Source organism: Pyxicephalus adspersus, chromosome 7 (assembly GCF_032062135.1).
Source record: "Pyxicephalus adspersus chromosome 7, UCB_Pads_2.0, whole genome shotgun sequence".
Classification (NCBI taxonomy): domain Eukaryota; kingdom Metazoa; phylum Chordata; class Amphibia; order Anura; family Pyxicephalidae; genus Pyxicephalus; species Pyxicephalus adspersus.
In genome coordinates, this window is record NC_092864.1 from 69,124,932 (window position 1) to 69,148,964 (window position 24,033).

Consider the following 24,033-nt stretch of genomic DNA (forward strand, 5'->3'; position numbering starts at 1 on the left):
GAGATACTGTCAATCAAAGGTGCATGAAGGATAGTGCTCCCTGATGTCCCTGCGTAGATATTAGTGTTTGATCTTTTGCAATTTTAAGACCTAGGTCCAAAAAGTAATGGATTTTTGATCATAATTCATTGTGAATTATAGATTGTAAACATTATTGTGTATAAATTAGAACAATTGTCTCATAGTGTTCATTGGTTAAGTCCACAGATTGAGGATATCGATTTAGCTGTGCCAGAATAGAAAGTGGCAAGGATACCTTGACATGTCTTTAAATAGTTCTTTTTACCAGTCACCCAAATATAGGTTTGCATAGGAGGGCCACACTAAGTGCCCATGGCCACCGTTCGCATTGGAAGATATATTTAATCTTTGAAGTTGTAAATATTGCAAGTGAGTATATATTTTTGGGTAATGAATGCATAAAGGATTTAAAGATCCCTCAACCCTCAAGCTCTTGTCATGGGGGATACTGCAGGTAGGTTATTTATGTAGCTCAATGAAGTATACTTCAAATAGGGGGATACATTGGTAACATGTGGTACTACATACAGGACAATTCATGTGCTACATTTAATAAAATATAACCAATTTCCAAAGTTTTTGGACGTCCTAGGTTAAAATTTTGTGTATCTTTGGGAGGGAGTAAAGAGTAGGTTGAATAGGATGCAGGTAATCTTTAGTGTATTTGTCAATTATGTCTTATGAAAAGGCTTGCTGTATTAGAAAATATTATTCTCTATAAAACTGGTCCAAAATGTTATTGGATATGGGATTGTACCACTCTTCATGATTCAAGATCTTCAAACACATAAGTTGTCCATTACGACAATATCACCTCCTTTGTTAAACAGGTTTTTAATTTAAAGTCCAATTTCCTAATGTCCTTGATAACAACATCTACAAAGTATGAATTTAAGAATAATTGGGGGTATATGCTTGATTCTGGGCATACTTTGCGTATGGTCCTTTTGCTCATAATGGATTGGCTAGTTTCAACAGTTTTCAATTTGGGTAATTCAGTAGGTTAATTTTCTTGTAGTAATTGTATTAGATCTTTAAGGACATAAAAATCTTCATATTCTTAGAAAGTTGCTTAAGAAAACTTCTTCCTATCCTTATCAAACATAACTTTCAAAATTATAATATAGGCAAATAGAATAATGTCCCTAATGATTTCAAATTTATCTAGATTTTGCATTGAACAGAAGGATAGGCTCAAAATCAGAACCTTATTGTTTTCATTTAAATCAATTGATAATTTTTATTGTTTAGTGTCTCAGGTATTGTCTATAGCCCCCATTTTCTGAACTGGTGGTGAAAGTTGTTGTTTGACTGGTCCTAAAAAAGAGTGTTTTAGGTATTGCTACAGATGGCGGTAGGGAAGTGAAAGCATTGCAACATTGGAAAGTAAGGATTAAGGATGATAAGAGTTATTCAATTGGAATATCAATGAATGTGGGTGTTGTGTTCACGGAGAAGGTGAGCCCTGAGTTGGTGGTGCTACTAATAGATGTAAGGAACATGCTGGTGATGGTTGTGCTAGCTAACTTAGTTGGAACTTGATATATGTCTAGAAAAGAGGTTTTGTAGGAAGACAACAGGGGTACCCTTGAAATGGGTGGTTATGCCTCCATGCCCAGGCCAATATTCAAAAAACAAAATTACAAAAATTTGAATTAAATACGGTAAAAAGGAAAGTGGCAAGTCTAAAAATAAGCGTGTTCTAGAAACAATTTATATAGATTATATAGATAGATGTAGATATTTTATTACATCATTGGCCAATGTTTAGGTATATACAGTATATGCAAATATTGTTGTATATGCTTATAACTAGCTTTAAGCAGCAGCTGTTAGTTCAGAAAAAGTTAATATATTTGGATATTTGGTGAGTTTACCTTGTTATCCTAGCAAAGTCTGTACAATAAAATTTATCAGAACATGCTCAATGGCACACACCCATACTCTTGATGGAAGTCCTGGAAACAGAGCTGCACACCACTGAAAAAGGCTGGGCTTTACAAGTGCAGTTTTATCTCTATGATGTTTTCTACATGGATTGCATGGATGAGCATTATGGGGGATTGAGATAGATTTGATTGCAATGGACCTGTAACAATCAGTGAGAATTACCTGGCAGATGCCTCAGATCTTTTATAGTGCAGAAATTATTTTCGTCTGGTGAGTCCTGTGTGTGGATATACAATGCATTGAATGTCACACTATGTAACATTAATAATTACAATGTTGAGGAAACACACATAAAAAGAAAAAAAATTGAGAGACACAAATGTGTTTGTAGATTTGACGCTTTGTTATTTTCCGGTACTGCATTATATACACTTTGTTGCGATTTGTTTCAAAAAAGTGTTTCCTAAATGTTTATTTTAGGTGGGACTACTACATTGTATTCTATTATCATCATTTTACTACTCTCTCCAAAAGATAAGATAAAATTTCAGGTATTTGGGGTTGTGAGTTTAATGCAGCCTAACCAAATGATAACAGCAAACCTATCAGCAAGAGTGGAAATAATTGCCATCCAGGTTGCCTCAACCAAAGAATTTGATGTGTGCCTGGAGAAAAAGTAATGTGCTGAAAATGTAGACAAAAATTGGGATGGTCTAGTCCATGTTGATAAGGTGCTCCAAGATTTTTTTCTCTAACATGTACAGCACAAAAAGAGAGCTAAATAAATAATTAATGTCCAGATGCATTTTTTAAGTTTTTCGAGCACCCTCACCATCATTTGAACTAAATGAACCTCAATCTCATGTTGAATGCAATACAAATAGATTTTGAATTTCCCGTTCCGCACCGACGTCACCGGGAACTCCACAGTGACTCATCGGGTGCAGAAGCCGGCCGGAGGAAGAAGGCAGAGGACAGAGATCGCGGCGATGAAAGGCGCGGGACTCTGGCAAATCAGGTAAGGCTCTATTTACTATTATCTTCCATAGGTATACATTCCCCGAGTGTGATTCGGGGTTACCGCTTTTAGCAACTTTTTTCTACCCTGAGTCACACTCGGGGTTACCGCTAGGGAGCTTAAAATGCATAAAAACCTAATTGGCCCACCTTGCCATTTATTAAAATTCTCCAAGACCGGAGAAGATAAATTATCATATTAGAACTTGGCTGATCTAGCTAACCTTGAATAAACCTTGAATTTAAAAAAAATCATTTGCTATTAGTTGGCAAATATTTTCATATTTTTATCCTGGACCAGACCTATTCCAGGTTTTCTGGATCACCCACATTCTCCCATGATAGTCTAAATTTTCCAGAGCTTTAATAAATCAGGCCCGTTGTGTCTTGGATATGTTGCCAATGAGATCCTGCCAAAAAATAGGTCATTGTCTTTTTAAAATATTTTGGTAAGAAAACAATTGAAAAAAAATATTTGTAATTACTATTTCTCAGTAGCCCTCTTGGCTGTCATTGACACAGATCACAGTGCAAAGCGGGCACTAGTTGTATTTAATGGCTACATGCTATGTGAGATTGGGACAACCAGGATGTACACAACTGGGTCAGGGTTTTTGCTAATTATTCACGAGTACGTTTTAAACCACTGTACAAATCCACAGAGGAAAAGGCTGGTTTAACTTATTATTTTTGGAGCATAAGCACAAGTTAATTAAATATAAACATTTTTTCAGTAACAAATGGCTTAATTACAAAATGTTTTAAAATAATTTTTATGAAAATATTGTGGTATAAGAGCTTTTTTCTTTTTGTTTCATAAATAATAACACAATCATTTTGGGATAAAAAATAGAATAGTTCCTGCTATTTTGTAGCTAGCATTACAGCATCTAAATGTCAAAGTAATTACATTTGTGGGTCTTTTTTTTTCTTGCAGAAGCAAACTTAATTTACAAGTCTACAAATTTTCCTTGAAGCTACAACTTTAACTAAATTGTAAAGCTGCCGAAAACATTGTGTTGTAATAAAGAAGAAGAAAGAATATTGTAAAACTGCTTAAAATATACATTTCTGGCTACTCAGTGTCACATAATACGAAATGCTTACTAAAAGAAACCTTCAGAATTTCTTATCTGATATATATATATATATAGTGAGGTATCAGCGTCAAATGGTAGGATGGCACAGAGGCAACTCCACACACCATCTTCATTTTAGGGCTCCTGTCAGTACTTATCAAGCCGAAAAAACAACAAAACATACGAGTAAACGCTCTTTTCTCCGGGATCTTGGTATAAATGATAACTAAAAGTCCATAAACAACTTATTCATAAACAAACGTTTCCACTTTTCGGCAACAGACAGACTGACCCACAGAGAGTCTAACCTACAGTCACCTATTGGAACATTTCAGGAACAAGATGACACTTACTTACTAGGTAGGTAGCTTACCGGGTGGGTGGGGGTAACAATTCTTTCTTTCTCCTCCGTTTTCTTTTACAACAATATCTACCCTCTATACTAAAATGCTTTGCTGCTTAGTTACCTTTAGGGTGCCCTCCCCATCTGGATGATAAAATTTAAGGTGCTATTTGTTTGTTATTGTCGTCTACTGTTATACAGTTTATGTATTAACATGCTTTTATCTTCACCATTGTACAAGCTAAATTTACCCATATTGCTATATTTCATTTACATAAAGTTGTAAGGGAGCCCAAATTTTATTGTTAGGTTGTTGCTTTATACTTATGCTATCATTTACACAAATGGATATACTGTTTTGAGTTTAAGCACTCAAATCTAAAAATACTATTGATGCATTTATATAGTACTTAGACGTGCATACATTTTATATGGATGTTTACATAAATGAAAGAGAAAATGGGACTTTTTAAGTAAATGTCTGCATACTAATGATATGTAGAAACAACAAAAAAAAAAAAACATGCAAACGTGCAAACGTGCATATAATGCCACGGCGATCAAAACAGAAAGGAGGGGGGAAGGGGGCCGCACAATTTTTTTTAAAAAAAGTTTTTTTTAAATAAAATTTATTAAAAAGGGTTGTGAATTTGAGTTTAGGTCTGCTTTAATCTTGTTGGGGAATGTTAAGGAAATGTATATAGAAATATACACGTTACATGATATAGGTTTGCAAGAAGAGTAAAAATTTTCACTAACCAATCCACCAAGAAAATAGTTGAAGATGCTAAATAGTATATGCCTATAAGTAAAGAAAATACCTAATATTTAATATTCTCTCCATTTTTCTCTCTTCCACTTTTTCCCCCAGAAGATTACATTATCTGGAAAGGAAAAATCAGGCCAGACGTATCCACCACATATGTTTTTATTTGAGAATTCACACTTCTGCTGGTTTGCCTGGCTCAATGTGACCCTATTGGCTCAGTGACATTGGACATTGTAGCAGCTAGTCATTTTGGCCTGTGTGTTATTATTACCTTGTATTTATATAGCACCAACATATTACGCAGCACTTTACAAAATCTAGTTCATATCACTAATTGTCCCTCAAAGGGGCTCACAATCTAATGTCCCTAAAATAGTCATATGTCATTACCACAATCTAAGGCCAATTCTGAGGGAAAGCCAGTTACCTAACTGCATGTATTTGGAATGTGGGAGGAAACCGGAGTACCCGGAGGAAACCCACGCAAACATGGGGAAGCATACAAACTCTTTGCAGTTCTGGATCTTTGATCCGTCTGAGATTTTACAACACATTTTGAATAATTTATGGCTTGTTTGTTTGATTTTATGGTAAGCAGTGACAGGCAGCATTGCCATCATCTATAATTCTTCTACCTGATGTCATATATTGTTGTAAAATATTGTACCAATAGTACAATCCTAAATTTAAAAATTCAGCATTAATCTTCTGCGTAAAATATATGATTTCTGTTTCCACAGGACCGCCATCAAATATCTGCTTCAGTAACAAGTACAAATGGGCCGTCAACCTCGGCGATTTTTGTGAACTTCCTTTTATTTTAAAAATCAAATATTCATTGAAGAAATTATCACAGATAAAGCAAATTTTCATTATTTTTGTGATTTTGTCTTGCTGACTTTATGTTAACTGCAAAGCCCATGAACATAGTATTATCACAAACATTTCTGTAGAAATCAGGCTGCTCGGTGGGAACAAGGTGAAACTAAATAGTCATTAAAGCACCTTTTAAACCACATGCCAACTTTTTAAGTACATTGCAAAATCACTAAACATAGCATTGTGACCAGAATTGTTGGGAAACCTATGCAAACATGAAAAAATGGTTCGCAAAAAGCAGATAATTTTCCTGTACAAATGTGCTTTCCTAGATGAATTTTCATTTTGAGATATTTATATATAAAAAATTACATTTTCAAAACTTTTTCACAGGGGACATATTCCTATTCAAGCCTTTGACACCCCTAGGAATCTTGGTTACAGTACTATGTTTAGTTGCTTTACAATTAACTTGGAATATGGTGAAAATATTTAAAAACATATTTCTTACTACTTCTTTTTCACTACTTCTTTTAGCTAGTCAGTAGAAAACCTAAACTGTTCCATTTACTAAAAATAGAGATTTGTTGCATACATTTGCAAATACATGTGTAAGCCATACTGCTGTGTCAAGGTACTTTTGTGGGGTCTCTAAACTATCTGTTTTCTAAACTAAGGCTGCGTACACACGTCCCTGAGCCGATTAACCTATGGGAACCTTGCATATGTATAGCGCCTGTCGTTCATCGTCCAAACAACCGCCCTGACGGATCCAAGGAGGATGGGCAACGAGCGATCCTAATGGAAGAGAAGAGGGACTGCGCACCGCTCCGTCGCTCTCCCCCTCCCCTCTATATAGAATAGAAAGGTGCTTTATGTACAACACTTGTTCGTGCATTGTACAGTCATTAGTCGTTGGAAAGGATTGTGAAAGATCCTTTCCAACGACAAATATTGCACGTGTGTATGTAGCCTAAGGGTCATAAACATCAGCACAAAGTGCAGGCGTCACTAATCGTATAGGTTTGCAACTAATGGCATGCATTGTTCACTTGCCCATGCAATCAGTAGGTGCACACAATACATGACATAATCCTGTCTCAACGGGGTTGCAAGGCAATGTCTGCTTTGCAAATAGCATGTAAATCCTACTGTATATTGTACTTTTTATACAGAATACCCCAAATATTATAGATTCTTTGATAGTTTTTTGATAAAACTTTTCTTGTGCAAAAAGCCCCCAAGAGTGGTGTTACAGTTTTACATTCCCAGTCCCAGCATACATTGCCATTATATGTGATTATAATTATATGCCTTTATAAATAATGAACACACAATGTAGAATCTAAATAAGGATGTTTTTTTGTATTAGTAAAATCTGTAATAAAAAATGGGTAATGTCAAATATGTAAAGTATGTATAATGCATTTCTCTGGGACATTGATTTCCACTGAGGGTGAGCAATATACACACAAGGACATACTAAGTGTCTTCTTTTTAATGTATCCTTACACGGTCGATTACTTTCCTAATGAAATGTTTTTTGTTTTTTTTTTGCATTTTAACATTAAACTTCACTTAACCTTTATTTAAACAAATCATTACATCCTTTGTTTTTCTATATTTGGTTTAATGCTGGGACAATGAACCTAAATTAAGGGTGAAAAGTAAGCATTAATACCAAATAGTCAAATAATTCAATGGAATTAAATAAATGAGAAAATAACAAATGAAAAGGTAAAACGAATGCCATAAAATTAGGTAAATATCCAATAATATACTTGTTTGATTGACTATCATCATGCAGGTAAATATGAAATATTTAAAAACAAAATATCCCTCCATTCATTGCTCTAAAGGGAGACATATAGTATGTCTGGTCATTTATGATTATATATACTAAAATAAAATAGTTTTATTAAAATTTTTACTAGTGGTATTTGGAAAAATTCAGATGGAGCACGGTCCAATCTGAATTTTTTTTTCCAAGCGCAGAAAGGAACTCAGAATTTTTATAACAGGTTACGATATGAGTCTCTTATTTCCAGCATGTGCATCATTCAGTCACAGGGGGCCACATTAGCATGCCTTCCTCCTTCCTCTACAGAGGGCTGACAATTTTGCAGCCTTCTATAAAAGACAGACATCACATTTTGTGGTGTAGCATTTTAATGTTATGCAATTGGAGATTTTACATTTTAAAAGGTTTAATTGTAATTTTAAATTTTGATGCTATTTTTTATTCTTCTCTGTGATTTTGTATTTATTAAATCTACATATATATATATATATATAGTACATATAGTCTTGGCAAAAATATAGGTACCCTTACATTTATAACAGAGATATGGTAATGGTGGTGGTATATCACAGTGACTGTAAATAGAACAATAACGTGCCTACCCTTATCATTCAATAGATCAAAAAACAACAAAGACAGAGATTTAAGCAGGGTTTTTTGGCACAAACGATGTATTCAACATACATTAATAAAATTTGTAATAGGGTTTGTACATTGGTATTTTTTAATGTACAAACCCTATTACAAATTTTGTTAATGTATGTTGAATACATCGTGCATACAAATGCTTTGGTATTGTCATGTTTATTTCTGTTGTTGGCACTAGAAGAACAAAAAAAAGAGACATTGCACACAAAGTGTCAAAAATAGCCTCAACTTAATACTTGGTAGCACATTCTTTGGAAGAAATAGCTGATGTAACAATTTCTGTAACGATCAATGAGTTATTTCAAATCTCTCTACTGGAATTTTGGACCGCTCTTCCTGTGTCAGCTGCTCCAGGTCTCACAAAATTTGAAGAGCTGTGTGTAACACGCTGCGCATAGAGAAAAGAAAGAAGAGCAAAGAATTCTCTGAGGATTTGAGAACCAAAATACAGAAAAACATGGACAATCCGAAGGCTACAAGTCCATCTCCAGAAATCCCAATGTTCCTGTGTCCACTGTGCACAACATTGTGCAACAACAGTAATAATGCAGGGGGGTCTTGTTAGGTACCTCTTATATTACATGCTTGGGAGATGCCTTTAAACTGTATATGGTTTAACAACAATTCAATATTCTGGCAATAGAAGTGCAATTGATTTTTTAATGTTTGTATTTGGCTTGACCTAAATATAGCAACAGGACCCCCATCTAATTAATTTAAGTTAAATTATTTAATACTTAGGTGGCAATTCTTTAACATTTAATTTTTTTTAATAGGCAGTAATAGGCTTGAATTGACTGGTGAAACAGCAGTCACAATATAATAAAAATATATTAACGAGTTCACTCACTCACTGCGACAAAAAAGACAAAAGGAGATAGTCTCACCCCTTTTTTAAAGGGTGTTAACCCCCCAAAAAGAAGGTCATTGTTACCTTATTATTTATGTAAAGTAAAAGTTTTAGTTTAGGTCCACTTTAGGCCTATTAGGACTATTAGCCCATATAATGGTATAATAGTATAATGAAAATAGACCCCATAGAAAGATTGTTTTTCTCCAGAAATTTCTTCAGCTTAAACAAGAAAGTATTAAGCTCTGATTCTAAGTTATTTTGGGGCATAGGGACTATATCTGAGTCTGGACATTAGTTCACCCATGCCATTCTACAAAATTTGTTGTTGACAAGCTGGACCTTAAATCAGGTTTGAATGCACCTATCGGAGTCTTCCCATCATATTCATACAGAATAAAATTATAATTAGAGTATCAACAAATTATCAATTATTTTACATGCAGGTGCTGAGGTCCCTGTACAACATTTAATACCTTTCTTAATCCAATTAGAACTGTTCTGACATTAAAAACCTAATAAACATTTTATAAACATTTTATAAACTGTAATATCATTGGCATTATCTATCTTCTTACTTGTATCTGTAGATCTATATTCATAGGCAAAACAACTCAGTATTACAAACTAGATTTCAGAACCTACTGCTGATATAAGAGAAAGAAGGAACCCTTTCTACCCCTATTGGGAGTACCAATGAAAAAGGGTGAGACTCCAAAGTGAAAAGTACTGTTATTCTCAACCTCGTCCAGTGTTTTTGGCAGATGGACACTTCCAGTGTACCCACGCGTTACCGAGCTCCACCATGGCAGTTATTTCTGTCTCATATCCTGGAATCACTAAACCGTTCCTACTTCACTGGACTGGTTCTATCTATGGTCTGGATGCTTACTAGGTGGGAATTAATCATGGCCTGATGTTATCATAACTTCCGCCTGTTGGGTCAATATGAGAAGGCAAAATTTTTGCAATATATTCTTTTTTTAGGGCTATATTATGATTTATTTGCAAACAACTGTTACATAAGCTCATTTCATCAACTGTTCATCTTTGAAATTTTAAAGAAGAAAGCAGTAACTTTACAATGTTCTGTGTTTACAGAGAAGCGAGTGGATTTATTATTAGGACTTCTGTCATTTTAAAAAAATGGTTAGCAAACTTAAGACTAATGTTTAAATTTTGTGGTAGTGCCTGGGTAAACGATCGTTCAAATTAGTTTTGAGCATGAAAATGGAGAACCTTAGGTCCATGAGATAAATTCTGGAGTAACAACAAGAAACAAACAAAACAAAAAGAGAGAATTCTGTGCTGCGCAAAAATGGCGGTTCTGTCTCCATGTGCTACAAGACAACAGCAGCAACAAGAAAATATTAACAGGGATGACAAAGGCAGCAAACACTTTCAGCAAATAAGAACATCAAGTCTCTTCCTTAATACAAATCCAGCCTCAAAGAGACTTTGATTCTGCTGTAAAATGTGTTCCATTAGTTCCCCCATATAGCAGCAAAGTTCTGTCTTTTCTAACACTCTCCTGCTCCCTACCCTTATCAAGAGCAAAAATCAAGTTGCGTAAGAAATCCCCAATCTGTGGCTTTTACAGATAAGGCTGAATTCTTATTGGTTGTGGGGGTGGCTGTAAATTCTCAATATGCTTTGATAATGCAATATGACACCTGCAAACACTGGAGAAAAGGAGTGCAATTTTCAAGAAAACAGGATTTTTTCAGACAAAATTAGTTTTTGCATAACTTTGATTAATTTATCTGCGTATTCCTATTAAAGAGGAAATATACTCAAAAATAAAAAAAACAAAAACACACTTGCCTTCAATCCCGCAGGGCAGTCAGATCACTCCGGGGGTGTCCGGCATCGGGTCCAGCATCGTCTCAGCATCCTTCCTCCGCACAGTTAGTGAAATTAATTTGAACTTTGTAAAGCACTTTGTAATATGATGGCTCTATATGAATACAAGTAAATAAATACAAATAAACATGTTGATGCGACAGACAGGGGAATAAAAGTTTGAATTCAACTTTCTCTTTAAAGGACAACTTTACCTTTAGTTTTACAAAGTCTACAGCCCAAACAAACTTATCAGCTCTGGTATTGATATGCAAATCATGACTTTTTGTGAGTCAGTAGCTAACTCCTGATTTCTATCTCACCCACCCCTTACTCATATCACAAAATTGATGCAACAATTGTAGAGGTGACTTTTGTGTTACTGTTGTGATTGTCAGCACATCTTTGCCTTCCCTATAAAAAATGAGGAAAATAGGAATAATTTGGTCTAAGGGGATAGATTAGAGAAGAACTTCTCTTTACTGATTATGGACTAATAAAGTAATTTATGAGCTAAAAATTTCATATTTTCTAGTGGTTCCCATAAATGTTGTTTTAAGAATTTCATTTCACAATTTCTGAAATATGTTCTAAGAAAGAAAAGATTACATTTTGTCCAAAAAGTCTTTTACACATTCTGCTTTTGTAAAATACCTGTATGTGATGTAGATTATCCTATAAAGTAAATGTATTTATCCTAAAGACCTCCTATCCTCCCATATAAAGTTTGAGTTTTAGGTACTATTATTACAGGAAAAAGGATGAGGGGAAACTGGGGAATTTTCTATATCACCTAATCTTTTCATGATGAAAGAAGAAGTTCTAGAAGTAAAAGGAATGGCCATGACTTGTCTTGTCTCTGAACCCATAACAGATTATCCTATTTGTGGATTATAGAATTTTGCAGGTTGGACCAGCTGTGTGCAATATCCTCTACAATTGAAGAGATTACCAGGCAAACAATGCTAAAATACATTTTACAAATACAATGTTTAAGACAAAAAAAAAAAAAAAAACTTTAATAGAAAACTTTGCACTGCAGCAATTTTTACAGTAAGCTTAGCACTGTTTGCTGAGTTTTGCATTATCAAGACATTAATAGGCTGGTCATTGCATTATTTTATGAGGCAATTATTTCAGCATGCTCTATTCAAAATACACATTACAACTTAACCTTCTGAATCTCAAAGTAGCAGTTTTATCACTGAACAGTAGAAAGAACTTGAGTCAGCATTTTTTTTTGCATTTTTATGATATGAAGTCATTAATTCAACAGTGTGCGACTACTCTCCAACATAGTTCACAGCATAAAAATAGCTCACTGTATTGCAATTGCCTGTTGACATGTTTTAAACAAGAAAAAACACAGAAGATGCTGTGGGAAATGCTATTTTACATATGATATAAAAGCATAGAACATTATTTCCTGCTCCTAAATAAAAAGAAAAGTTACATTTCTAGTTATGATTGTATAATGCATGTCATTTTTACATAACTCCAGATTTTTTACTCATATATTTTAAATTTATGGAAAAAATCATAAAATCATAAATCATAAATGCTTATTACAGAAATAGGCATGGCTAGACTTTCTCTCTGAATTACTACTATATGATTTAAGATGAGCAAAGAATGAAAAAATCTCTGTGCTAGAGATTTACAGTTTTCACGAGCAAATCCTGCTCCACTAAATCAGAACCCCCACATGTATTAAAAAGTAATTGTTTAGCATGGAGTTGTGGAGTCCAGCAACAACATTATTATCAGCTGCCACTATTAAAATAATGATGAGTGAACCTATTTAGTCCAGAAATAGATGGAGACTCAGCAGTAGGTCATGTTCAACAGTAGGTCATTATTGTGTCAAAAATAAGTGTGATAATGAAATGTTTAGGACCCATTAAAGACCCCTTACTCTAATACAGTACTTCTTTAGGACGTTGCCTAGGATAATCATTTAGTAGAGGCAGCAAGAACGTGAGCCCTCTTCCTCTCCATACCAGAACCCATGTCTTCTGGTGGGGGCTTTTGGTGGGATCTGGAAGACCCCTTCATAAACCTACACATTTTTTGAGATCTGGGAGAGTTTCATTGAATGTAACTACTAAAGATCATCTTTTTAAATGTTTCAACCAAACTACCCGGTACCTCACTAGAGTTCTGGAGGGCGAGCCCCCTATTCAACTTTCGGTCTAAAACCCATTCTTTCTTTTCTCACATTTCCATAGAATCTCCTTATCTGCTCCCATCCTAGAATATACTGATGGCTATTTGAAATCAGATGTTAAGAACAATTTTTTAATTGGTATTCTTTTCCATTGTTTTTTTAATATTGAAAACATATCACACAATGTTAGTTTTTGTTAACTTTGAAAAATGTAGTACATTGAAGAGATGTCAGTTTGTTCTTTGTTATATTTTTGCTGAATGACTATATTGTACTACCTTTGTACTGTTTTTCTGAGAATTGTTTGAACTCAATAAAAATATTATGAAAAAAAAGAGGGTCCCCAGATTGTTGTCTTCATTGAGCAAAATGAGTACAGGCATACAATAGCCCTCCATTTACCCATTTAAAAAAAAAAACATAGGAAAAATGTATGCAGAAACATATAAAGTGAGGTATAGGTGCTACAAATAGTTTAATTTAATTATCACATTGCTATTATGCTTTAAAAACATATTAAAATAACCTTTTTTTTAATTAAACATTATAACAAAAAAACTACAACAAAGAATACTGTGCTTCTCAAAAAAAAAAATCTCTCGCTGTTCCTGAACTACTCTTCCTAGGTGATCACAGCCACACAGGTAAAGAGTCACTGGGAGCTCCGCAGGGTTAGGATGACACATATGGCCCTGCACAGGCTTCAACCAGGCAGCGTCATGAGTGATAAAAGGCCTAACCTCGTGGCAACATTGGATATCTGACACACATCTTGCCCGGCCAACATCATGAACTTAGGAGTTTAACGCTTCCTCACTAACTATCCAGGCTTACACGAAAGTCTGCTCTCTGTTTTAATGGTTTTACTAACTGCTGCTTGCTTAGCAGATCTACAATGACTACACAAGCTGAAAACAATCTGATTTGTGAAGTCATTATTCACCGGAAATAAATCATTTATATGCTGCAGTGATTCTGCCAGCAAAAGAAAGCTGTCATGGACTGAGTTATGGAATATACAGTAAGAGCATCAGGACTTATGTGGAGCTTGTGCACGGCATACATAAGAAATAGCTACAAATTCAGGGTGTCTTCACGATTTTAACCCACTTGATGAAGCAACAAAGGGTGGTAATTATGTGACATCAATCCTAATATTTGGCAATGGGGCATAATTATTTTTAAGTTGCCTATGCACATCCTTTACCACTGGGAGCGGGAATCTAACTGTTGCACCTCTGTATCCCATGGCAGACAAACAAGAGACAGTAGTAGCAGCAGCTAAGCCTTTTCACAGTTATCACACACAAGCAACCCTTGGCTATCATGGTCAATACCAATGTCAGCCCAAGCTTGGATACCTTTAAAAGGCCCAATCTGGGTGCCCAAGATGAACTCATAGCTAAAGCTTGAGCAACATACCCTGGAACTGCTTGCAAGCCCTGCTGCAAGTGTTTTAACACAAAGCACAACTTTGTGATAGTGCCTTGAGCCCGTGTATGCCTTATGCCAAAGTAAAAGGTAACCACCTGACGTCTAGTTCATCAAAATGAACTAGACTTGGATACCTGATGATTCCTATAATTCTTCTACTACTGCACTTTTGCAAAGACTTCTCAAAGAACTTCTGCCTCTACTATAAAATCTAACTAGTGTTGTAGGAGTATCCCTTCAAGGACCTTCTGCCACTTTCATGAGACCTAAACCTTTTTGGCTAATTTCCTCCAAGGCCTGCTGCCTCTGTTCAAAGGATTGCCAATATTTGTGTTGGGAAGACTCCTCCAAAAGCCATTAGTCTCTCCTTTCAGCTTTGCCAGTGCCACTGGCTTAGAGCCTAATATCCTATTTGAACGCTTTATCTCGTAAATGACCCGTAGTGATTCCAGAACACCATCAGCAGAATTTTGACTCTCCAGTGAACTGTAATTTGAAGGATTTTCATCTTCCCCATGTTGGATTTAATGTTCTTCACCTGTGACTTGTTCCTAAGACATTTGATGGGCCCCAACACCAACATCGGGAAATATCTGGCCAAACAGCTCTAGGACTAGACAGAGCCATGTTCAACCAATGCTAGCTCTCAGAGTTTTATAGGTCAGTGCAACATTCTCCTGGGTAAATTCACATAAATGTTTATCTATTGACCTATTTTGGAGCCTGGAAATTCACTAAAATTTACATCTTTGAGAGATTTTGAACGTTATCCATATTTCTATCAACTATATTGACAACTTACTGGGAACAAAAATTAATCGGCTGCCCAATACTAAAATGTATGCCAAAAGCATATATGCTTAAACCTAACATGAAAAAAAACAAAATAAACAATACATATAAATCAATAGTTCCTTTTGAAATAGTAGGTTTCTTACCTCTTGTGATTCTTTCCTTCATGAGTCCTGGATTTGCCTTGAATGTTCTCGATGGGAATGCCATCCTCATAAAACTGCTTTTTTGAAAAAAAAAAACCTCCTCCAAAAAACGCAATTTAATGTGCTCTCACTTCATTAGGTAAAATTGCATGTAAGTATTTACATTTACCGGGGTAACTATGGTATTCACTTGTAATGTCACTATATTATAATTATTGTTTGTACTGACAAGAAATGCAATAAGCTGAAGTTCCTCAATATTTCTTGACATGTTTGGTCAACTAGGAAATTTCATTCATTGCAATATTTAAGTGGAATTAAAGTCAAAATAAAAAAAAACCACACCTTTAATTCCGCAGATTAGTCAATTCATCGGGAGGTTTCTTCGATAGGGTCCTGCGACTTCCTGGTATCCTTCTTCAGCTTGGTTCGGAGGAAGTGCTGGGCACCGCCACCTTCTTCACTCTTCCTCTGGGTTCTTCTTTGTATGTCACCCAGTCTCGCCCTTGCCTGATCGGTTGACGTAGATGGTGAAAAGAATTGCCGATCTCGCTGCGCATTTTTTTTCCTCCCATTAAAGAAAGAGCTCCTTCTGCGCATGCTATGCGTCATGCACGCGGGAGCAGCCAAGAGCCTTCCGGGATGCATGACGTTTGTTTTTTTTTAAAGAAGGTGTGGCAAAAACAAAACACGTACTTAATATAAAAGGAATGTCTATCCTTTTATGTAAAGTAAAAATGTTAAGTTTAGGTTTGCTTTAAGCATTATCCTCATTTCTGTAAAAGAATGTATCATTACAAATTTGCAGTGTTTCTAATGAAATTATACATTTTTACATCCTCATCATTTCCAATTCATTACGCCACACATCTCTCTTTGAAAAAATAGCTCCTTAAAATTATATGATCCATCCCTTCATACATTTTTATCTTTGTATGTGGCGATATCTTGCATCTTGTATTTCATATACATTTTCCCTTATGAAGTTCTAAAACCAAAATACAATAATGTATACACAACCAATATATTCCACAATATCATGATCCATCACAATGTCTTTATTTATTAAAGATATATGAGATCCTACACATACAGTCTTTTGTTTCTTACATTAATGGTCAGAGTGGAGTGTATATCAGCCCCCAAGGACTCGACAACTCATGTAGGAGTCAAATTACCTTAATTCCTGCGACTCACTTCTGTATATTACAAATTTTCAATATACCAATTCATATCATTGTCTGTATTCAGCCCATTTGGCTTCAAATGTTAATGTAAGGCCCAGGTCAGCACCAGTATTCCCCAGACACCAGTCCCCCAATCTATAGCTGCACCTTTTGCCTATAGCAGCCCCCGCTCAGCCTCGGGAGACTGGTTGCGTCTCCCAGCACTCCGTTGCCCCCCAGGACTTGGTGCGTAAGGGATGGTGTCTGGAGATAGGCCAGCAGTTGACCCGGAGCCCACAGTACAGAGTACAAAATGTCAGAATATCCAAAAACAGCCGAGGTCATAAACGCAGGAGATCAGTCCACCAAGCGAAGTACAAAGGCAAAGGCAAAAACAGAGTCGGGGTCACAAGCTGGGGACGGTCTAATACTCAAATATATATAAATACTCACATATCCCTCCAACACAGGTAAGTCCAGTAGAAGCTATAACAGGCACATCTGACAGGGAGCAGAGAGGCTATAAAGCCCCAGCAGCCAATGACAGCATGGGATTGATTAGGAACCACTCAGTTAATCAACTGCACACAGCTCCAATTCCCCTCAGCTGTGCGGCCAAGTGCAGAGGATGCCGAGCCGAGGGAAACCCAAGCTACAGAGGTGCTGCAACCCTCAGGGCACTGATCCTGAAACCCCAGTGCTACAGTGAACACAGCCGCCAGAGGGAATAGGATGCCCGTGCCCTCCTGTTGTGGGGCATCGCCTGGGATCGTAAACCCAGAGAGCGCCTCCTAACAGTTCATTTTATTTATCCACATTGACTCATTTCTGGAAATTTCCCTTTTTTTTTATTTATTTGTCCTAACCCAACAGCTTATGACTTTTGGTGCTCACAGATGACAAAGAATAAGAGACATGATTTTAATCATCAGCACTATAAAAGAATATGTGAAAAAGATGAAGAAGGTGTGAATGTCTAGTAGCCAGTTTGATGCTAGCATTAAGGGATTCACACTCTCCCCCCCATCTGGCTATAGCTAAAAAAAAATTCCAGGTTAGTTTAATGAGGAAATTATATGAACTCTTCCGGAAAGTGGGCGCACTATACAGTAATTTAAACAGGTAAAGACGCTGGATGTCCTATTAACTTCGATGTTAAGAAAGTTCTTCTGCCCTACTGCCTCCCTCCTTGCTGGCAATCCATGGATATCCAAAAAAGGAGCCAACAGTGGCTGTCTGGTACTATGGCCATGTAGTAAACCATGGTGGTTTTATTTTACAGTTTGTTTTATTTTATAGCTTGCACCTAATATCCCCATGCTTAGTGCAGTGTACTTTGCGTACTGCTATTTACTCCTTTTGCTTCTCCCTCTTTTTTATTTAGCACCCATACTGTAATTATTCTCATGTGTATGGCCCTGGTCAGCACCAGTCCTTACCAGACACCAGTCCCCTAATCTAACACCGCAGTCTTCCCTTTTAGTTTGCCCCCACTCAGCCTCAGGAGACTGGTTGCGTCTCCCAGCACTCGGTTGCCCCCAAGACTTACTGCACAAGAGATGGTGTCTGGGGAAGAACTAGGAGCAAGCCAGGAGCCCAAGATACCAAGATGCAGTACCCAGATTCCAACAGAGACCAGATTCCAAAGTCCAGAATACAGAGCAGAGGTCATACACATATCCCTCCACTAAACAAAGTACACAAAGGCAAAACACAAGCTGAGTCGGGGTCACAGGAAAAAGGTCAGTCCAGGCTACATACAAATGATATGTCAGGAACAGGCAGGGTCAGGAACAGTAAATCACACAAAACCACACTAGCAGCAAGTCAGCCTAGCTTAACGCTACAACAGGCACTGCTGATTGGGAGCAGAGAGGCTATAAAGTCCCAGCAGCCAATGGCAGGACTTAAGTCAGGAACTAATCAGCCTCTAGGATCCCCTTCATCTGTGCACAGCAAAACACTGAATGCTGGGGATGCCATAAAATACATCAGGCTGCACGGCTAAAGGGAAGCAGGGGCTGCTGCTATTTCTGTATACTCTTTGCTGCTGCAAGTGACATTGCTGGACAAAACAGGCTGTGCGGGTTACTGCGGTGGTGCACAGCACAGAATACCAACCTGATAAGCTTTTTCTAACACCATGTTTTTTGGCAGTGCATTGTCTGTATTTTTACCTCATTTTTAATTGGTCATGTGTTTAATTTCATGACCAATTTAAAATAGTTTGCTGCCAAAGGATTCATGTGTGGGTCCATAGGATGGCGATGGGGGAGGGTTAAAAAAATCTGCCCTGGATGTCAAGTAGATGTCAGTGGTATGACACTGTTTGTTGGCAATAATAGATATATTTTAAAAAGTAGTGTGGTAATCTGGTTAAGTATTGCAAAAGCTGTGTGATAAATTTAGCTCTCTTTGTTATGCTGTCATCAACTAATTTAGGATAAGCATGAAAATGTAGAGTTGCTGCAAAAATATGTGATCCAGCACTATTAAGATGAAGTACATTGGCCTAAAATTGACCTCTATATTGCCAAAACAAATAAAAATGAACTATAAAATGAGTTTTACAAGTCACAAAAATGAAATCCAGCCAAGTGTTTAGTCTTAGGAATGTGCTAGATAGATCTGGTCACCAACACAATACTTAAAATGGGCTTGACACTTTTAATTGTTTTTAAATTAAATAGGATTTTCTGATTGCCATTTGTAAATATCCTTTATGCCCATATTTACAATTGTTCCAATATTTAATGATGAGTAGCATTAAAAAAGTTTTTTTTTCAAAACACTACATTTGTTATTACAAAGTTCCTAATTAGATGTTACTTTTTCTGGATATGGCAAACTGGGGTTGGTCTGTTTTTTTACATGTTTGGTCTTGGCCTGTACTAAGCTCTTATTGGTCTCACGTCTCTTTTGGTCTGCAAAATTTATGAGCTTACAGGCATTCATTTTTCCTTGCCTATGGACCACCTTGCTTTACTCTGCTATTTGAATCCAATGCCTATTGACTTTACTTCTGAGTGGTTAAATGTCCTATTAAATTTGCCTAAAATTTCCGTTGGTACTCTTGTTATTTTAACATTTTGGAACATGTTTTCTTTATACTCCCCTTGAGTTTTTATACTTTTTTTTTTACTATTTTAAATTTATATTTTTATTATTTCTGTTATTATTTGTTTTGATACTTTATGTGTTTATGAAAAAATATAGAAAATACCTAAAATACCTTGCTGGTTTTGTTTTTATACATCACTATTATTCATAACTAATCAAATGCCTAGATGGTTTACCAGTGCAGAAAGACTACATAACGTAATGTAACCTTGAGACAAACTAGGGTGGGTGTGACAAAATTGTGTAGAGGAGGCTTTATTAAATGAGTTTCCTTAAATAAAATCTGAGCCTACTCTGGATTTGCTCAAGATTACATACCATAAAGTGAAGAGTTCAGAGGTGAGTAATCCACAGAGTACAGTGGTCAAGAATAATAATAATTATTATTATTCATAAACATATTATGCAGGGCTGTACATTGAATAGGGTTGTAAATGACAGATACAGACAATGGCCCCGATTTATTAAATTTCTCCAAGACTTGGTTATAAGTTTGTCAGCTAGATATTCTATAAATCCAATACCATATTTGTTAAACATGAAACTTTATATTCCAATGCAGAGCATTATATTTAAGCTTGTTTTGGGATTTATACTTAGGAAACAATTTGTACTTAGGAAGAATAACTAAGATAAAATCCAAATATCAGGAATCATTTGACTTTGATAAGTAAAAAGGTGGACAGGGTACCCATAGATTGATCTTTCAGCCCCTTTCTATTGAGCTACAGTTCCTCAAACATAATGTAGAAATACAGTCTTTGTAGTTTAGAACACTTCATCGCCATTTATGTTTGTATGATAAATTGTTTTTATATTGTACATGCTTGTACTGCACAATTAAGGGAAAGGCAAATTAAACATTTTGTTTGTCTGTAAAAGAGTGGCAAATTAATAGGGTGACTTTTTGTCTGTGTGCTCATTGTGGTAGGGAGCACCCTAGATTTAGAGGAGGATTGGGATAACAGTACAATTCATAATGAAGAACACTGATCATTCACAAATAATGGATTACATAAACTGTTGATTTATTGTGGATTTTTGTACTACTTGTAAACTATTTTTTTTATTGATATACTTTCTGACTCTATTTTGAACCCTTTTTTTTTAAACGTTATCTCTACAGTTACAGTGATACCTCAGCTAACAAAGATAATTCATTCTGGAATCACATTTGTTAGCCAAAATCTTTGTTAGGCAAAACGTGATTTTCCATCTGTAGAAAATCATTTAATTTGTTCTGGATGCTGCCCACATTAGGACAGATGTTTGTCTCCACATATTATTAGGCAGCGTGGTGTCACTATGAGTTAATCACAAACAAAGCAAAAAAGCAAATTAAAAAAAAAAAAGAAAACTTTATTGAGCCTAAACATTCATTAACTTATGGAGCAAGCTGTGCTTTGATAGCAGAAAGAAAGAACTGCAGATTTTGTCTTGGTCATTAAAGGGTTATACAATTTCTCAGAAGAGCTCAATCTGTAAAATAACCAACACCCTCAACTGTGTTTAGCAAAAGATTTCTTCTACAAGTTATGCAAAACGCCCCCCCTCCCCACCATGAAGCGTCCGTCCTGCACACAAGCAGCAGGGAAGCCCGGTTGATTTGTAAAGAATAAATGCTATAAATCACACCTACCTCTCAAATTCACAGCCACACAGAGCGTGCACCGAACTGACACTGGTATGAGAACAGTTTCTCCCTGAGGCACTCTGGAAGCCCCTCTCTATATAGGTCAAACCATGCGTCTCTCTCACTTTGGGATACAGTATACAGGAAGTGCTGGACATTAGTCATGCAGTATGTTATCAGGCGTCTTATTTCCTGTGGTTTTTTTCTTTACATTTGTTAGCCGAGTCCATATTCGTTAGCTGAGCTTCGTAAACAGTTAAAAAAATTGTTAGTCAAAATTTTAGCCGAGGTATCACCATGTATTTCCATTTGTGACTTGTATAGGGAAGATTTCCCCTCTCTCCCTGGGACAGGAAGGCAAAGATAGCAATGAATGCATTGGGAGTAATTTCCTAAAGGACTTTAGACTGTTCACACAGTAGATGCATTTTAAGCCTATACTGCTAAATTACATATTAATGTAAGACAGTATTTTATGTGAGCCAACCGAGAACTGATCTAATTACCTGGTCTTAGTGATCGATATCCTTCCACTAGTACTCAGAAGGGGTATCCAACGTTCTTTCTCAGTATGTTAGTATAATGGGCCTGATTTATTAAAGCTCTCCGAGTCTGGAGAGGATACACACAGCAGTGAAGCTGGGTGATCCAGCAAACCTGGAATGGATCTGCTCCAGGATTCAAAACATTTGCAAGCAAATAGCAAATTACTTGTATCATGAGCCAAATGCGGTGATGTTACCATGACAATTCTTGTTCCTGCTCTTCTGCTTCTGTTGTGTAAAAAATAGTTATTTAAACAGCAGCTGAACATTCTGAAACAAACATAAAAGCCAAATATGAGTTTTCATTTCACATACACTTCAGACTGCCATATCAGCAACTTGCAGGTTGCTAAGATAGGTAAAACAGAAGAGGTTAAATATTTTTGAACTTGGCATGTCAGCTTGTATTTCTTACTTCTCTAGCATGTGAATCACTGTTAACCTAATTACACTTATTAGACAGGTGCATAAAAACTGTGTTCTGTAGATCGTTTCTCAGAACATAAATAAAATATGAGGAAACAATTAGGCACACTCTACAATAAAAACCACAGAAAGAAAAACACTGGAATTGTATAATTATGTTTGCAGTCCCAAGTCAGCAGTTTTGGTAACTTTTCTATAATAAGATTACAGAAGATAGAAAGAAGCTTACTTCAGCTTTTATGAAGAATGTAAGCAATTTTAAACTGTTCTTTTCTCCGGAGAATGAGTGAAAATAATTCTAACAAACTGTAATAAAGGCATTTCTTAAATGAAAGAGTAAAAAAAATGTTGTTTAAGAGTAGTTTTCTTTAGCATATCTAGTTGCAGATCTTTCCAGGGTATGATTAAACGCATGTCACATAATAAAACAGAAGCTATGCCGATTCTTGGATAATAATGTTGGCCTGACTGTTTTGGTTTTGGGATTTTACATTTCCAGCCCTGCAAATATAACTAATTTATAAACACATTACATTTTTCAATTTACTTATTTTCATTTATTTTATGTTTTGTTATTACTTTGTTACATGTAGCACCCTCAAGTTATTAGAGAAGTCAAGCTCTCCAAAACTTTTTTAATTATGAGGTTGATAAATGTCAATATCTGTTGGCTGTAATGTCACAAAATAGTGAGCAGACCATCCTTTATGGTTAAATGTATAAAGGTGGGGGAAATTATCTCCAGGAAGAAGAAGAGAAGAAAGATGGTGGCACCCTGCGATGGAACGGAGTCTGCATGAAAGCAGAAATGCATAGGCTATGAAGCCATATTTTATGGTCAAGTGACTTATCAGTTCTCCTATTTATTACTCCAGTACCAGACAAACATGACAAAACAATGTTGTGTGTATCTGATTCCAGAATTTAAAGCACCACTAAAGGTGGTATTTGCATAAAATTTGCTTGTCACTTGCTCTGCCCCCAAACCTTTAATTTTTGTACTGCTTCAAGCTCATTGCTTGATCTCCTTTGGTACTGCAAAAAATGCTGCTAGAGGGAATACACATGGTGTTTTTGCACCCCAAGATTGTTTATGGGTATTTATAGATATATGAGTATGTAGGTATATATATATATATATATATATATATATATATATTTTTTATATTCATGATATCTACTAGAACCCTATTCGGACATATTTCTGTAAGTTACAGGTCTACAATTTAAAAAAAAAAAATTCATGAAAACCTGTGACGCTTTTGGAACAGAAATCTAGAAATCAGTGTAACGCTCAGGTGGTTAATTAAACTGTTTGAATGCTAATATTTGTGCATGAACCTTCATTTATTGAATATATATGTGCATGGATAGGGTGATATATTATCCATAATTTTGCAGATAATATTTATAATCAACAGTGTATTAGTCTGGTTTATGGCACAGGATCATTGGCTAGATAAGCATCTCTTTACATTTTATATACAGTAAAACATACTAGTTTGCCCCCACAACAACTAAAAAA